Below are 17168 nucleotides of genomic sequence, written 5' to 3' on the forward strand. Positions count from 1 at the left end.
GGCGGCGCGGGGGTTGAGCCGTGGTAGTGCGGACGCGCTCGTGCCCGGGAACTATCGGATTAAACTTGAATCGAGTGAAATTACACAAAGGAGCGCCACTGAGGAGGCAGCCTGGGGACCCGGAGACCCTGAAACTCGCCAGAGCCCTGTTCGCTCCCGGCCAACTCCGCGCCCGTGGATTCAGACCCCCCGGCCGCGGCCGCCCAGCCAACTCCGGAGCCCGCTCTGCGTTTTGTTCCCCCTTCGGCACAGGGCATCGGAGGAGCCCGACCGACCGACACGGTGAGCTCCAGAGTTCGCCGGGCGCCTGCGGGAGGGGCGGCGGCGGCAGGAAATCGCTCCGGGCCGGGGCTGGGGCCGCGCGAGGAGTTGGGTACGAGGAGTTGGGCGTGTGCGGGGCGAGGGGCGAGGGCGGGCGGGGGCCGGGGCCGGCGCAGGAGCGCAGCGTCGCCGGTGCCGTGTCGCCGGCGTCGCGGTCCGCGGGGCCCGAACCCGCGCCCCGAGCGCCGCCCGGCGCCCCAACTTTTGCCTGCGTCCGCGGGGCCGGCGGAGGCGGGGGCGCGCGGTCCGGCCGAGGGTCACTTCCTCGCATGTAAATGGCTTTTTGTTGTGCTGCCGGCGTGGGGGGGGGGGGGAGGGTTACGGGGGACAGGAGGGAGCGTGTCTGCGCGCGGGGGAGCGCGAGCGCGTTTCCTCCCGCCGGCGCCGAGCACGAGTTGCCGGCTCCATTCGAAAGAAAAAGGAAGGAGAAAAAGTTGGGCTCCAACTCAAGTGCGAGTGGGCGATGGGCGCGCGGGCGCGGGGCGGCTGAGCGGCGGCGGCTCGGGGACGGCGGCGACCCCCGCCTCCCGCCCCCGCCCCCCGCTCCGGACCGACCACGCCGCGCTCGCGGGGAGCGGCGGCCGCACCGGCGCGAACAAAGTGCGTCCCTCCTGGCGCGGCGGCGCCGGCCCGCGCGGGGACGGCCACCGGGCGAGGTGGGTCGGCGGCGGGGAAAGTGCGCGGGGCGCCGCGTGGGGCGGGGGCGGCGTGAACACGCGGCGCTGGGGTCGTCCCGAACCCAGCCCTTGCCGGCCGCGGGCGCGCAGTTGCGGACCCGTGGCCCGGGGCTCCCGGGGCTCCCCGGCGACTCCCAAGTACGCGAGGAGGAGAAGAAAGGGAGCGGGGCTGGGGCGAGCGCGGGGAGGCGCGGCGAGGAGGGGACCCCACCTTGCCGAGCTGGCCGGGCCAACGGCGGCGGCGGCTGCATAATAGCGACTCTAACCCCTGAAAGGCAACTCGGCTCTCCCACCCTCGAGCCCGCCCAGGGAGGGGTCACCAGGTGGCCCCCGAGGTGGTCCGGGCGCGCTCTGCCCCCGTAGAGACCCGCGGTTCGGAGCGTGAACGGCGGAGGTGGCTGGAGGCCAAGCGGTCAGCGGGGAGAGGAAGGAGGGCGACGGGGGACGCGTTGTTTGTTTGGTTCGCACCGGGGACTGAGCTCTCCGGGGGCGCGGGGGCTCGGGCACCCCGTGGGCTGCGGTGCGGGGCTCCGCGTCCGCCCGGGGCCAGCGCGGTCCGGGGGTCGGGGGGAAGGGCGGCGGACCCCGGGCGGGAAGGGGGGGCTCGGGAGGCTCCGGGGAAGGAGCCGGCGGCCCCGAGCAGCCATCATTACCGAGCCGCCTTTCTCCGAATGGCTCTTCCTCGAGGAGTCCAGCGCTGTGGGAGCGCACCCCAAACTCCCGGCCGGCCGCCCGCTTTGTGAGCGCCCCCGTTGAGCGGGCGGCGCAGGGAGTGCTCCAGCTGCGGGTCGGACTGTTTCCCCGGAGGTCACTTTTAGAGATTGTTCACGCCTGGATTTTAAACTAGTTTTTCCCCCCCTCTTCGGAACAGACAATGGACAAAAGAAAAGTAGCAACCCACATGGAGAGTTTCCTTTTGAATTGCTAGAATTAGATACACTATCCAGCTCTCCACTTGTTAAGTATACTTTTTAGTTTCCCATTGTATATTATCTAACAATCGGTTTAAATAACTTATCTTGAAATATGTTATTCTTTTGTGCTTGATTTCTGGTATGTATGAAATATTTTAATTTATTTTTAAAGGTTTGTGTGACGGGCCTAATTTTTCTTTTTTAAAAACATTTTAGTTTAAGCCGTCTTTGCACTGGATAATGTCTTTCAAAGAGGTTGAATGCATTTTCCCTCAACCCTCTCCCAATAATGGGTGGGGGAGTACTCACCGTATGTATTAATCAAACAGAAAAATAAAAACTTGTCTGGGTTTCCTCACAGATCTGTTCTAACGATGACAAAAAAAATCTTAGTGACCTTAGCATGGGAACCTGATTTATCCCCAGTTATAATTCCATTTAGATTGCAGTAATGCGTAAGTACTGGGTCCTCCTTATTTTAGAAATAACTTGGGCAGTGATTTTATGAAGTTGAACCCGCCTCCCAGCCCCCCAGAGTACATCTGTCGCAGAGTGTTTTTGTCTTGCTGTTGCACAACAGAAGCTCTACAGTCTTTACCCTAAAATGGCAGCTTTCATTTGACTGGGGCCCATTCATTGACAATGATAATAAAGAGGCTGAAAGCTAGATGCTTGGGGCACGTGGTTTGCCTTTCTAGGTGATAATAAGTAGGAGACATTTTATGTCTTCCAGATTTGCTCGGGAAAAGTTTATTTTCCCTGAGAAAAATCTGTACTGTAGAAAAAAGTTACTAAGTGAACCATTTGGAAATGAAAAGGGGCATGCAGCAAGTTGTAGGAACTAAATTTTCCTATTTTGCCGAAGAGTTGAAATGTGGCATTCCTTCCTTTTTGGTAACCTGATAAAGGAACGTAATGGATCTTTGGGAGGCTTAAACAGGTGAATGTCCTCACCGTGCTGCTAAGGAATTGTTTTCTAGCACTATAGACTTTATCATTTGTATTCTTTTGATATTTTCTGTTTTTCCTCCTTGTGTGCAAGCCAGTAAATTGAAGCTTGATTAATTCTATTCCAGGTTTCAAGATTGAAATGAGTTTTTAGATAAGAAATGAATACTACTACCACTCCTAATAGTAAAAGACTGGCATTTCAATTCCACACTCTAGTTGTATTGGTTTTATCAATGGACATATTTAAATTAACTGCCTTTTCTGTATCTTAACATGAAAGTCAGGGTAGAGAAATGATGTAGATCATCTATAGGTAATAGTGATAGTTAAAGACTCCAGTATTATTTTCTCCTTATGAGGGAAAAACACCTTTTTCAAGGTGAAAATAAGAAGTCAAGTTTAAAATGCCTCTAGAGAGAGACTTAGTTCATAAATTTATTGTACTCGATCTAGTTTTTAATCAGTTCAACTTACATGGCCAATTCCAAAACTTTTTCATGAGTGTTACTTTTATTGAATTAAGATGAATACATCAGGAGTACTTTAAAATACTATGTCAAAGATATGTTACAACTTTTCTCCAGACAGACGCAGTCAGTGTACTGTAGTATAATTTTTAAGCAATGTGGTCAAAAGAAAAATATTTTTCTCTGAGAGAATACAGTCTGAGTGCCCTTCTGTACGTGCTGTGTAACCCATAACACTCTACATGCCAAGTTCAAAGTCATTATTGCAAAACTAGGCTTACAGTATTTTACTCCCTATGCTCAGGAAAGGCTGCCTGCCATGCAGTTATGTCCCTTTAGTTACTCTGGATTCAGCACTCTGTGGCACGCTTTCAGCGTGTAAACGGCTAACGAAGGGGCAGTGCCTTCCCTCAGAGAGTTTACCATCTGGTAGGGGAGAGAGTTCTATAGCTAACCAAATACATTTCACTTTTAAGAGCAACTTTGAAGGTAGTAGTTATTTTTTGTCCTTTATTATTCATATACATATATGGCCTTTAGGGTTTGATAGCAGACACTATGGTCATCTTATAAACATCTACTGTAAACAAGCCATTGCAAGAATAAAAATGCTTAGTCAGGGCTGAGCAAAGTGTGTGACTACAAAAAATGGCCTTTAAAACTTCAGCTTTGTACTAAATTGTTTTACTTTAGTATTCAAATGCTTTCTACATGTAAACAGACAAGTGCTAAAGTAGATATGAGTGACATAGCTAAAGTCACCAAAAAAGACGGAAAAAGAGCATTTGGGGGAATGTTGAGGTGATGTCAGGCACATATTGGCACTGTGTGACTCAGTTGTCTTTTTTAGTCACATGGACACATTCGTGTATCTTTTCTTTTTTTTACAAGCTGTTGTTCTTTATATGCCATTAGAAATTCAGAATTTAGTATTGTATCTTCCCAGGTTCCTAAAGCCATTGTATCCTTATTACTTTAGGAGATAAAAATTTCTTTTTTTCATTTGAAAACTTTATTAATTGTCTTACTTCTCAAAAAGCTGATATTCAAAGATGATGGATAATGTTAAAGTATAAAATAAATTGGAAGTAAATTATCACTTAATTTTTTCTACAAAAATATGACGATGCAGTGCTTTATTTTAATTTGGGTGTTAGTCAGGTCGGGTTGCAATTATGGCAGAAGTCCATAGCTGATTATGTGGTTATTAAGCGCTGGGAAGGTAATTAAAAACACTACTACTGCTCTTTTATTTTACTTGTATCAGTATATTAAAAATCTTAAATGAAATTACCTGCATGATAAAAATTACCAATAGGAAATAGGGCTTACCAACACCAATAGGAAATTACAAATAGGAATAGGAAATCATAATGATATTGTCAAATAGAAATTTTATCTTACAATCATTAATGAATCTTTGGGTATTTAGAGCGTGAAGGCCTTAGAGAGCTAGTCAAACTTTCTCATTTTACAGAGTGAGAAACTAAAGCCCAGAGAGATTAATTAAATGAGTTGCCTCTGGCTGGTCACCCCGTTGTCGCAGAGCTGGCTTGGTCGCAGCTGTCTTCCTGGTGCCTAGCTCAGTGCCGCTGCCGGGCAGGCGCTGGGTTGTGTTTGCAGGGCGGCCGCGCTGGCTCTGGAAGAGTCTCACTGTCTCCTTGTTACATTCTGACTCAGAGTACCTTTTGGGTTAAGAATCCTGCAGCATCTGCTAACATAGCTCTTAAAGGTGTTCTTAAGCCCAACAAAATTTATTTGCTTCTTCTGTGTCATGGTTTGGAGAGTTTTGTTTTTTTTCTCTCCTTGGTTGGGGGTGCTGGTGGGGAAACTATGATTATCCATCTAGAAAAATGTAGGGATAATTATTCCAGGGTTTGATTACTGTTTTCATTTTATAAGCATGTATTCATTACCATAACTAGATTCCTGTACCTTTTTTGTTTGTTTGTTTTTGATTCCTGTACTTTTAGACTAATGTTAGTTGACTGCAAACATGATAGTTTTCTCAGTGAAGTATTTCTTGAGGGTTATGTTTTGTTTTTACTTTGAAAGTTAAAGACTGTCTTTTAAAAAGTAAAAATAATGTAGAGTAGTAATGAAGGAGCAGACCTGGGGAGTAAAAGGCTGATGGGTCCTTGGGCTTGTTTCTTCAGGCCAATGTGGAATCGGAGACGCTTCCTTTCCTGGCCATTTTAGTCTCACTGCTGCTGTGGGTGTCCAGCTTGGCTCTGGTGGCCACTGACTCTGGGCTGTGATCAGTTTTCCTGTTTCATCTGCTTTCTAGTTGATTGGTTCAAGTATTTATTGGGTACCCCCTACCCAAAAGGTGGTGGGTATGTACAAGTTAGGAGCACAGTGGTGCCATGAGATGTGGAAGGCCCACATGTACCAGAAAGGAAGCTACTGCCGTATCCTAGGTGGCTGATACTGAGTGGGGTGCTGCTCTTTAGGAATGGCTTTGGAAGTGCTATCCAAGTGATGGTAGAAGAAGGGGCCGGACTAGACAACCTGGAGGGACGCAGTGTTTGAGGTCAACAGAGAGCCGCTAGATGAGACTCAAGAGGCAGCTAAAGGCCAGCTTGGGAAGGGCTTACAGGATATGGAATTTGGGATTTTTAAAAAAGTGACCGATGCCTGTGGTGCAGTGCTGGACATGAGCAAACTTGAAGACTAAATTGATGGGTGGGGCAGGGGAGGGAGAATAGATGGGAAACAGCATCCTGCCTGCTGTTCTTGTGGTCCATGGCATGGAGAAATAATGGCTTGGACTAGATTGATGACCGTGGGCATGGAGAAAAGTGGACAGATTTGAGAAATATTTAGGAGTTCAATGAATAGGACTTGACGGTAGATTTGTTCTCAGGAAGAGGAAGGTGTCAGGGAATGTAGGTTTCTAGTGTGTTCCTCTGGTTGGTGATGCTGTTGTGTCCCCGAGACAGGGAGCTCCTGAGGACTAGATCTGAAGAAGTTGTTCATGAATTCTTGTAGCAAATGACTGATGTAGTCTAGTAGCACTCCAAAACGTTCCAAAATGATTTGCTAGCTTCCCCCAAGATGTTGGAACATGGTGAGCCCACTAAGGATTGCTGTTGGGGGTCTGTGAAAAGAGAAGGGAAGGAACCATTGTTACTTGTCTAACATGTGACACTTCCTTTGTTCCTTGCCTAATGTGTAGCACTTTTTATGAGTTTAATGATCATAGATTGAGACTAGAATCCTGTGGTAGGCAGACTTCACTACATTTTGTTCTTCTGTATCTCCTTATTCTCCAGGCAGCTTTCTGTTGCTAGTTACATATTGGGACAAGGTCCTTGGGCTCTCAACAGATAGCTAGTGGGTCCAACTGTGCTCTCAGCGGAGGGAGGGCGTTGTATTTTAGGAGCTTGTTGCAGTCATGCATGGGTGTGATAGAAATGAATACATTACTTAAATAATTGTGGAAAAAATAGCATCCTTGGTCAGAATACTTACCTGATCTTTAGTGTATATGTAAACTGCTTCTACATGTGAATTAGCTAAGAAGTCACTTTATTCATTTGTTGTAAAAGGGGGATTATATAACATGGTTGGTAGTAAATGAGAGATGCTAACTGATAAATCCAGAACAGAAGAGCTTTTAAGTTGCTGACTTTAATATTCTATGAAATAAATTACGGAAACCCTGAGCATTTATCTTGAAACAATTTGTTGCGAGAAGTGTTTGTATTTCAGTCTTTGCCAGTTTGTGTAGGTAACATTAGTATCCATTTGTTTCTGTTACGGGTCAGAGTTTGATTTGGGTATATATAAAGATACTCTTCCCAGGTCTCATTGCCTGTGGTTAGGGGTCTGTTTCAAAGGTATTTTTATTGACATTGTTCCTCATTGGCTTTTCTGGTGGTCAGTATGAATTAGTCAAGTCCACCAAGGTCCTTCCTGTCTCCTTCAGGGAAGGCAAGATTGTATGTCTTTTCGGGTTAATTTACGGACTTACACTGGTTGTAGGGGCATGCTTCACTGGCAAGATTCCCTCCCTCCCTCCTCCTTCCCTCCCTCCCTCCCTTCCTTTCTTAACAGATCAGGTATTTAATTAGATTCTTCATAAGAAATTTAGAACTTCATTTTGTGAGGATAATGGCCATTTGTGAGAGCAAACACAGAGCAGAGGTAGCCCTGTGGCTGAGGGACAGCTTTGGTTTTTGGCAGCGTTTGTGATTCTGTGGCTTTCTGATCAACCGTGTGCTGGTCTGTAATCTAGTCTTTCTCTTTCTGTGAGTCAAAGGTCTCATCTTCCTGGTGCCTGGGCTTGTGTGGCTACTGCTTCTTGAAGTAAGCATCCATGAGATGTTTGGGGATTTTTGCACCACTGACATCAATTTGGGTGGAGGCGGTGATGACAAATTTCTGGTGTGTTCTGTGCAGAGGAACTCAAGTAAGGGACAGAAATCCACTCACAAGAAGCAGGGTCCTGCTCAGCTGCTTCAGGAAAGCCACCCCATTGCCTCTGTGGTGCCCAGTGAGGATGGTCCGCATGGTCTGCAGAGGGCTGCTGGCCCGCAGTTTTCTCACATGCCAATGGAAGGGTTTCCTGCCATGGCTCACAGCTTGCGAGGCACATCTTCGGTAGGATAGTATCTAGTCATTTTGGGGAAGTTTAATCACTTGGGTATCACCATTCTTGTTGCTGCCAGCTGGTTTTATGACAGTAGCAGGAACTTTCTTTTTCTTCTTTTTTAAAAGAGAACTATTTTATTTATTTTTATTTTCACCAGAGGACATGGTTATTGATCTTAGAGAGAGGGGAATGGAGGGGGAGGGACAGGGACAGGGAGAGAAACTTCGATGTGAGAGAGAAACATTGTTTGGTTGCCTCTCCTGCACGCCCTGACCTGAGACCAAAGCCTGCAGCCCAGGCATGTGCCGTGGCTGGGGATGGAACCCGCGGCCTTTCAGTTTATGGGATGACACTCCAACCACCTGAGCCACCCTGGCCAGGGCTCTCCTTATTCTTTTTAATCCTGGATTTAGCTGCTGAGCACTTCCTCTTGTACATGGCCTTTGGGAATGCATAGCTGACCAGGAGTATCTGCCAGTTCCTCTGATGCGGACAGGGTTTTGGCTGCAGTGGGGCTTCCCCTTCTTAGGCCTCTTGGCCTTGAGGTTGCCCTTCTTAACCTTGGCTTCAGGTTTCTTCTCCTTCGTATCCAGCTTCTCAGTTTTTTCACGCACCATCTTGCAAGATGAGAAAGAAGCAAGTTTTACTTTCACCATTAAGTGGTTTTAAGGGCTATTTGGCTAAATATAGGGCTAGTAATATTCCTTTATTGTAGAATAGAAGACAAGCCGTGTATGCTAACTTAGCTACAGATGGTCTTGTGCCAAATATTCTGCGGCAGTTTACTTCTAATACGGTTTCTTCAACTTACTAGTTTTAAGTTTTTCAAAAATCTTTAAAAATGTGTTTTCTTGTTTGGTCCCATCAACAGTGTATTGTTACGGTTAAAGAAATCATTGCCTTCTCAAAGGTGTAAATACTAAGTGGAAAGCTGTATGCAGGTTCCTGTGATGTGGGTTTTAGTGGAAGAATAAAGAGGATGTTTATTTGGGGCTCTTTCTCTCCCACCCCCACCCTTCAGTAGCGGCTGGAGGCAGCGGATTGGTTTTCCACCTGAGCTCCACCAACATGGGGGCGGGCGGACAGAGAGCCCTGTCGCTGAGCCTTCGTGGAGGGAGGTGGGGAGTTGGACACACGTGTGAGTTTTGACAAGTCACTTACTCTCCCTGGTATCCTCCGCTGAAAAGTCAGAGATTTCTGCACCCTATTTTATTTGCATTATGTCTGATGAAGGGGACATAGTGTGGTATTGATAGTACCTCAGTAGTTCATTTTTCTCCTAGTTCCATGGCAAGTTGGGACTACTTTATCTGATTAAGGAATCTGTTCTCTCTTTATCCTTCTGAAAAAAATGTAACATTTAAAAAGCTGTTCTATTGATATTTAAAACATAATTACAAAGCCCTGGCTGGGTGGCTCAGTTGGTTGAGCCTCCTCCTGTACAGCAAAAGTAGCAGGTTCAATTTCTAGTCAGGGCACATAACTGGGTTCCCTCACCAGTCGGGGCACGTGCAAGAGGCAGCTGGTAGATGTTTCTCTCCCCCACCCCCCCTCCCCCCCCTCGTCCCCTGCCCCTCTCTCTATAAAATCCATAGCATGTCCTTGGATGAGGATTAAAAAACCATAATTATCAAATATATGTATTATTTTAACACACACCTAAAAACTGTCTTTAACATGATACTTAGTAGACAAACGTAGAACTCCCTGTAGAGTGTATCCCTTTAGTTTCCGAGGCAGTGCTTGCCATCTCAGTAAGTGACTAATAAAGTCAGTTTGAACACAGGCGTATGATAAAAAATATGCCTTAGTTGGTGAGGACACTCTAACCAACTGAGCTACCCAGCCAGGGCTCTCAAGGTAAACTTAAAAAAATAAATCTCCATTGCAGTATTTTATATTCTTATACACCTGACCTTGTTTGTGCTTGAAATTTTGCTTTGGCTTATTGTAGGTGTATTGATTTTGTCATTAAAATCATGCAGACTCATCTTGAGAATTTAAAAATCTTAATCAGTGTTTATTTTCTCTGTCAGGTGTGTGTTGGGGCAGTCAACTAAAATTATGCAGAGACACCACCACCACATTAAAAATAACAGTAGTAACCCAACAAGTAACAGTTACTGAGCATTTCCAGTGAGCTAGGCATTATACTAAGTGTTTCCATGGATTGTTTCAGTTACTTACCGGAACAACTCTAGGAGATGGGTAGAATTATAAACCCTATTTTACCAGTAAGGGCACTTGGACTGAGAAGTCAAATTGCGCAAGCTCCTACAACTCAAGCAAGGAGTGGAGGACGAATTTGAACCCAGGTTGGTCATTCTTCAGAATCTGCGTGTGTAACCATTATGCCACCTTGCTGTCTAGACCAGCTTTGAGGCTTGCATCATTGCTGTCTTAATAGGCAACGCCCTGTAATCCTCTGTCATTCTGGATTGCTGTGGCCTGTCAGCCCAGGCTATTTCTGTCCCTGCTTCCTCTGCCTGTGCCCACTGCACTTGTAGAGCTTTATGTCTTGGGATGTTTGGCACCTAAGACAACCAAGTTAGTTCCATGCCCATCACCTTTAATTTTCTTCTTCTCCCATGGAGATGAGAGCAATTGTTCTTGTGGAGCCCCCCCCCCCCCCCCCCCCACCCNCCCCCCCCCCCCCCCCCCCCCCGTGGTGGCTGAGAACTTGAGTTGTGACATCAGACAGATTAGCTAGTGAGTCATAAAAATGGAAATAATATTATCAAATACCCAGAGTGATGGTGGAAGATTAAAGGAGGAATTCTATCTGAAGTACTTAGTATAGCATCAGGCATATTTGCTTAGGAGTTAGTAGGTCACTCTTACTCATTGCACTTATCAGACCATGTGTTTTGATTTTGTTTTTAAGTTAAGAAGTCCCCCTAATCTCAGATTATGACCAGAGAAGAATGAGTGGCTGCAGTGGTGGTTGGCTGCGTGGTTTTCACTGATTTCAGGAGTAGGCATTAGGGAGTGTCTGGGTGTGTCTGTTCAGGTGTGCGACCAGGTGGTTCTTACCCAGCCCTCTCAGTTCTGCAGAGGTGATTCAGATATCCCAGGCACTGACCCGGACAGATCTGTGGGAGCAGTTCTTTTCTAACTGTGAAGATGCTCATCTACCAACCAGGTTACAGCTCTCTTACTAGTGAAACAGCCATTCCTTCCTTTTCCCCAAATCTGCATTTCTCAAAAAATGGGAGATGCTATCATAGACCCAGAGTGGTGGGCTATATCCAGTCAGTCCTGGGATATTAGCCATTTCTAGTGCAGACCAGAGTGGTCCAGGGTGTTCTCAAAGAACATTTGATTCCATAATTTCCCTCGGAATTTTATTGCTTAAGACAGAGAAAAGACAGGATCTAAAGTGAGAGTAGCTTGGGGGCCGGGGTCTTAGACATGAGTTGCAACTGGAAAGGGAGGAAACCCCCCCTTCTGGAAGGGTCAGACCGTGGGGCGGCCTACTTGGAATTCCACTGCTTTCCAGATCGGCATGGAAATGGAAGAGATGGAGTTAGAGACAGCGTTTTATTTTATACTGTTTTATTTTCACTTACCCATGACTCCAAGGGGAAAAAATGAGGGCAAAGTATAAACAGTTGATAAATATTGATGTATGGGAATTCCTGTACTGTTCTTCCATCTTTGCAAATTTGAAAAAATGTATCAAAATCAAAAACCAAAATCAAAATAAAAATGTAAAATCAAAATTTTTTTTCACAAAACATTTATGTGAATTTGCATTTTTCTGAAACTATTTTTTACATAACTGTTTCCACTGAATACCAAAGTATGATTAATCAAAATGCTGAGCTAGGAACAGTAACTGCCATTTTATAGGTGAGGAAACAGAGTTTTAGAGATTGCTTCATGAATTTGCCCAAGATCAGAGCTATTAGTGGTGGAGTTGGGACTCAAATCAGGATAGGCTGTAGCTTAAGCCTGTCTGCAGAAATTGCTTTGGATGGTCTCACCAAGATGATTCAAGCTTAGGAGGGTGTGAAGAACATTTGTCAAGAACTTACACACCTGTGCTTTTGAGGGCTCACTCCTAGAAAGAAATTGTGAGGCTCAAAGGTGTCTCAGTGGATTACAGCCAGACACTTCCTTTCCTCAGGTGTCGTGTCATACTGATCACAAACACTGTCAACCTAAGACACTTGCTCATTCCAACAGTTACTAGTGTCCCAGCCCTATTTCCATTTATCAGTCCATCTAAGATGTAGCCAACATCAGAGTATTCAGCTTGCTACAGAATTGGTTTTCCTCAAACTTTCTTTTCCGTGTTTATATAAGATGTATTAATTTACTTAGCATCTTTTTCTCACTGCATAGGACTTGAAAAGACCCAGGATGCTACGCTTTTGTTCTTCATAGACGCTTTAACTTGAGTGTATATGCAGCCTCCACGGAGCACTTGCAGTCTGTTTCGCTAATGCACAAGACAGCAGTCTGCCTTCTGCAGCCATACTGCATCATTTAGATAGGTGTAAAACTCAGGGTATGAATCTGTAGACATCTATCTTCTTTATAAAAAGATAAAGTCCAGAATCTGAATACTACTTTGCCTCATAGGAATATTCTATGGTAATGTATTTCCAGCTTTTGTAGGTTTTTTTTCTTCACAACTGAACAAGCTATTAACTAACTTGAGTACAGTGAGCTTTCAGTTATAAGTTAAGTTTTACTGTTTTTGATGTGCTTAAAATTTTAATTCTTGTCTTAATGTGTAAAATTTCAGAGCCAAGTTTATAACCAGAATTAGCATTTTAAGTTTTCTTTTTTTCCTTCTTATTAAAAACAAAAATAAAAATCTGCTCTGGTGTCTGAAAGAAACTTCAAGTTTATAAGGAATTTTGTGGCTAGTGTTACTGCTGAGAGCCATTCCCATTCAGTAGCTGGGTTCCGCAGGATAAGGAGAACTCGGTCTTCCGTGCCGTTGAATAAGGACATGGTACAGAGACACAGGTGGTTGCCCTGCTCAGGTGAGGCCACAGGGGGTGATGCTGCAGTTACTGAGTGCTGGCTGGCAGGCAGTGCCACCGTGCTCTAGGTGGAAGGTGCACGTCGTCGTGTTTCGCTGTCTTGGTGTGGCGAACAAAGGCAGTTCCTGTGCGAGCACCTGTGCGGAAACCCAGGCTTTGGCTCACAGAATGGCTGGTGTTGAGGCTCGACTGTCATTCTCTCTGGGCAGGCTTTTCAGAACTTGGGGACATGCCCACACCGTTGGCATTTCCTTTGTGGATCATCGCTATCATCATGACTATCATCATCGTCACTTGGAAAACCTGAAAATGAGTCTTAACTATCTTAGTTCCTCTAAAAAAGCCAGTTTGGCCTAGCTGCTGAATCTGCTGTGTGCTCAGATGTGTTTCACTTCCGCTAGGCTTTTTGATTCAGAGCATTACAGTATTAATTCACATCCTCGTGAGATTTCCTTGTGTAGCTTTTACTCTTCCAATATTTGGTTTTCTGAAAGGAACCCCAGCTTCCCCCTTTTTTTACTGTTTGGAGACATTTGCATAGAAAATGCTTGTCTATTACTCTGGGGACAGAAAGCTAGCGAAAGACGGCCTTGACCCTGCAGCTTTTCAACGAGGCTCTTGGTCCCTCGCCCTTTTGCCTCGCCAGGACTTAGACGGTAGAAGGTTGTTTTGCAGATATCATGTGTCCATTGGTGCACAAGGAAGAGGAGAATTCTGAGCTGGACTGAGGTAGCTCTTCATCTTTTTTCTTCAAGGAACCTGTAAAATGGGTCTGATAGATGATTTTGAGGATCTTATATAATTATTTAAAAACTTCATCTGGTAATATGAGAATGACAAATAAAGTAGATATTTATCAGGCTTTAGAATTAACACGGTCATCTGGGATACTTGTTAAAAATGCAGATTCCTCAACCCCATACCAGTTTCACTGACTCGAAATCTCTATGGGCTGTCTAGAATCTGAATTTTTTTTTTTTTAAGAATCTGAATTTTTTATCTAGGTGCTTCTGATGTCCTTTAACGTTTAAAAGGCCACATGTTGCTCTGGCTGGTATAGCTCAGTGGATTGAGCACGGGCCTGCAAACCAAAGGGTCGCTCATTCGATTCCCAGTAAGGGCTGGGTTGCAGGCCAGGTTCCCAGTCGGGCATGCAGGAGAGGCGACCATACGTTGATGTTTCTCTTCCTCCCTTCCCTTCTCTCTAAAAATAAATAAAAACAATTTTTAAAGGCCAGAGGTTTAGGCCAATATGTTAGGTTACACAAAAACAATTTAGAAAAATGGATACTCATATAATCTTAGAAAATTGTTTGGAATTTTGCAAGTAATGTTCTTCTGTTACAAAGAAATGAATGGAATGCAGCTGCATTGTGGCATGCGAATTAATGTAAAAGGTAAAAAGGGATGAGTGGCCAGGAGTGTGAAAGCATAGTCCGCCTTAGAGTTGGTGTTGAAAGAGATGGACTATATAGCAAGTTCTGTATGCATTTGTTAAATTTTTTCCATTACTGCCACAGAATAATGAAAAACTTGTTTTATATATAGTTCTATTATGTGCTACAAAAAATTGACTTCATATGCAGCAGTAACAATTTTAGGGCAACCCACTTCAAGCCAGTGAAATAAGGGCTTGTACACAAGCCCTTCTTTTCAAGGGCCTGCAGTACCTTTAAAATGAGTCATCTTAAAGGTCTACTTCGGTGAGTGGGTCACTGCAATTCTTGAGGACTTGGTAGCGTAATCCTACACAAGAGCCAGGATGTCAGGAGGAAGGTAAAGGGAATACTTACATGGAACTCTTTTCTCAGTTGTCCTTCTCCCTTTTTCCCTCATTTCTTTCTCACCTCCCTACCCTCTTTCAGACTGGCTCCCAGACCTTGGCACTGAGGCACTGTTAGGGTCCTGGGCCTTCCCTCCCGTGCTCTCTCAGTGCCCCATTTCTCTTTCTCTGCTCCCTAAATGCAGCCTGTATTCAGGGTTTTCATCTTGGCTTTGTTAGGGGCTAGTTTAGGCCCAGAGCTTCAGCTCCTCCTATCATGTGATTAATTGCTAAATCTGTGTTTTTATTTCTATTATCTTCCTCAAACTTCTGTCCTTTACATTCTAAGGTTGTCTAAAATCTGAAGTCTTCCTAACATCACCTCCTTCCCGCAAAGCAGGACAAAAGCCCAAAAAGGCAGCACAGACCTTCCTCTGAACCTCAGCTCCACATGTCCAGCCTGCATGATGCCCTTTGCCCTGTTTCTGCATCCTGGTGGTTCCTGCTCTGCAGGTTCCTTCTTCCATGGGCCCAGTGTCCTTGTGTCCTGGCATCCTTGTTCCTTCTGCTACATTGCACCCTCCCTGACACCCACTTGGCTGTTAGAGCCCAGTTCCAGGCTTGCTAGGCCACTGCTGTTATTGTTTGCAGTGGAGGAGAGCAGGGCAGTGACCAGTGGGCGGGGGAACCCCCTCCCTCCCTTCCTGCAGTCGGAGCCTCACCATTATGGCTGTGAGTTTGCCCGAGCTCTTGCCCCTCAGCCCTCCACAGGAGCGTGGCTGCCTGCAGAGGGAGGCCTGCCTCCAGCCCTGTTCCATGGAAGAGGCCTCCGAGTGCTGTGTCTTGATGGTGTGAGGTTGGCCTGCACCTGAAGGCTGTCCTCTCTGTCCCTCCTCAGTGACAGGTACCACCCCTTGCTTGGTTGTCTCCAGCTGTTTCAGAACATGCGTAGGAGAAGAGGAGGTGAGAGTGAGAGTTAGTCCTGCCTTCTGGGGCAGACCCCTTCACCATGTTCCTGGCGTCTGATTGGCGTGTTTTCCCATGGTAACATTGTTTTGATTACGTAGTCTAGGTGCGGTGTGAGTTAATCCAGTGCTTTTGTAGGTTAGCATGCAATAGTGTTCGTATTATAATATTGTGCTGGAGAAAAAACTTAAACTAGCAACTGAAATCCTTCTGGGCGGGGATCTCTTGCTGAAGTGTGCGTTTCTTAAGGACCTGCACTGGAGTGGGTTGTGTTAGCACTGAGCAACCATTTGGTGCCTGGGGTTGGGGCAGACGCCTGCTTTACAAGCTTGGATTCAATGGCAGGCTTTCAGGAGTGGGGTTTGGGGAAACTGGACCTATCCAAATTCGTGTCAGATGCAAGGGTGTCAAACTCTATTTCACCGGGGGCCACATCAGCCTTGCAGTTGCCTTCACAGGGCTGAATGTAGAGCTCCTTGTCCCTAGTTAAGGAGCAGTAACACTTCTACAGTCCTAAACTTACGTTCAGCCCTTTGAAGGCAACCTCGAGGCTGATGTGGCCCCCAGTGAAAATGAGTTTGGCACCCCCTGTGTTACAGCTTTGGTACAGGGCCATACCCATGTCAGTTCTAGGAAGGATGTTAATGAATGCAAAGACATAGCTAGTAACGACAAAGAAAAATTTAACAGTGTTTTCCTATTTAACAGTGAAGACTAAGCGACAATTTTCTGTGTGTGAAACTCACTCCTTTCAAAGATGGGTAAGAATTACAAGTGTGCGTATCTGTAGAATATTCTGGCTAACTTTAGGTGTGACTTTAATGTTTGTGAAGGGGTGCTAATGTGAAGTTTTAACTGCTAAGGTTCTGTGGGATATATTAAGAATGTCAACATGCACCTGAGGCTTGGAACAGGATGGCACAGTGTGTAATTAAGTGCTGAAGATGTGATGCTGTCTGTGTAGTAGCGACTGAGCGTGGCCAGTACAGGGCTTGGTAGCGGAGAAACAAATTAGCACTCTCTTTTGATAGGTTGGAGGAACTGAGAAGTAACATGAACAATATGACAGAGATACTGTGAGCTGAGGGTCCCAGCAGGAAACAGCCAGCCAGCCCAGAGCAGCCTGCAGGGGTCAGGGCAGGGACCTTCGCCCCAAGTGTTTTCCTAGGGAGAACTGGAGCTGGGGCAGAGGGACCCACACATGCCCCTCCTCCTCTCAGCTTCTGGGACAGTCATGCAGGCACTAGGGCTCAACAGGGTGAGTGTAGACTATGGCGAAGCTGGAAGTTCAGACAGAGTGAGATCCCAACTTACGTTATGTGATGGAAATGGAGTTGAAAGGTTAGTTTGGCAACATGTGATGGATTGCAGTTGAAGAAGGATTAGAGGCAAAATGTCAGAGGCTGTTGAAATAGCCCAGCCAGCAGGCGGGGAAGCTATGACTGCAGCAGGAAGAACCGCAGAGGAGAGGAGAGACTCAGGGAGGGGCCCAGTAGCCCATCCTTCCAGGGGGCCC

At 46.0% G+C, this 17168-nt stretch overlaps 1 protein-coding gene and 1 pseudogene across 4 annotated transcripts in view; one reads left to right on the top strand and one right to left on the bottom strand.

Annotated features, from left to right (window-relative positions):
- CHD7 (chromodomain helicase DNA binding protein 7) overlaps positions 1-17168 on the top strand; it is a 197524-nt gene continuing 180356 nt past the window's right edge. For 3 of the 4 annotated variants that reach the window (XM_037058607.1, XM_037058610.1, XM_037058609.1), the window contains exon 1: positions 1-282. The gene's annotated coding sequence lies outside the window, so the exon portion shown is untranslated. Of the gene's footprint in view, positions 283-724; positions 978-17168 lie in introns of those variants that run through there. The other variant, XM_037058608.1, reaches the window with a different exon arrangement.
- Positions 6895-8544, bottom strand: LOC118995500 (60S ribosomal protein L6-like; annotated as a pseudogene).

The sequence above is a fragment of the Sturnira hondurensis genome, unplaced genomic scaffold, assembly GCF_014824575.4.
Source record: "Sturnira hondurensis isolate 20B ecotype Veracruz unplaced genomic scaffold, ASM1482457v3 Scaffold0010128, whole genome shotgun sequence".
NCBI lineage: Eukaryota > Metazoa > Chordata > Mammalia > Chiroptera > Phyllostomidae > Sturnira > Sturnira hondurensis.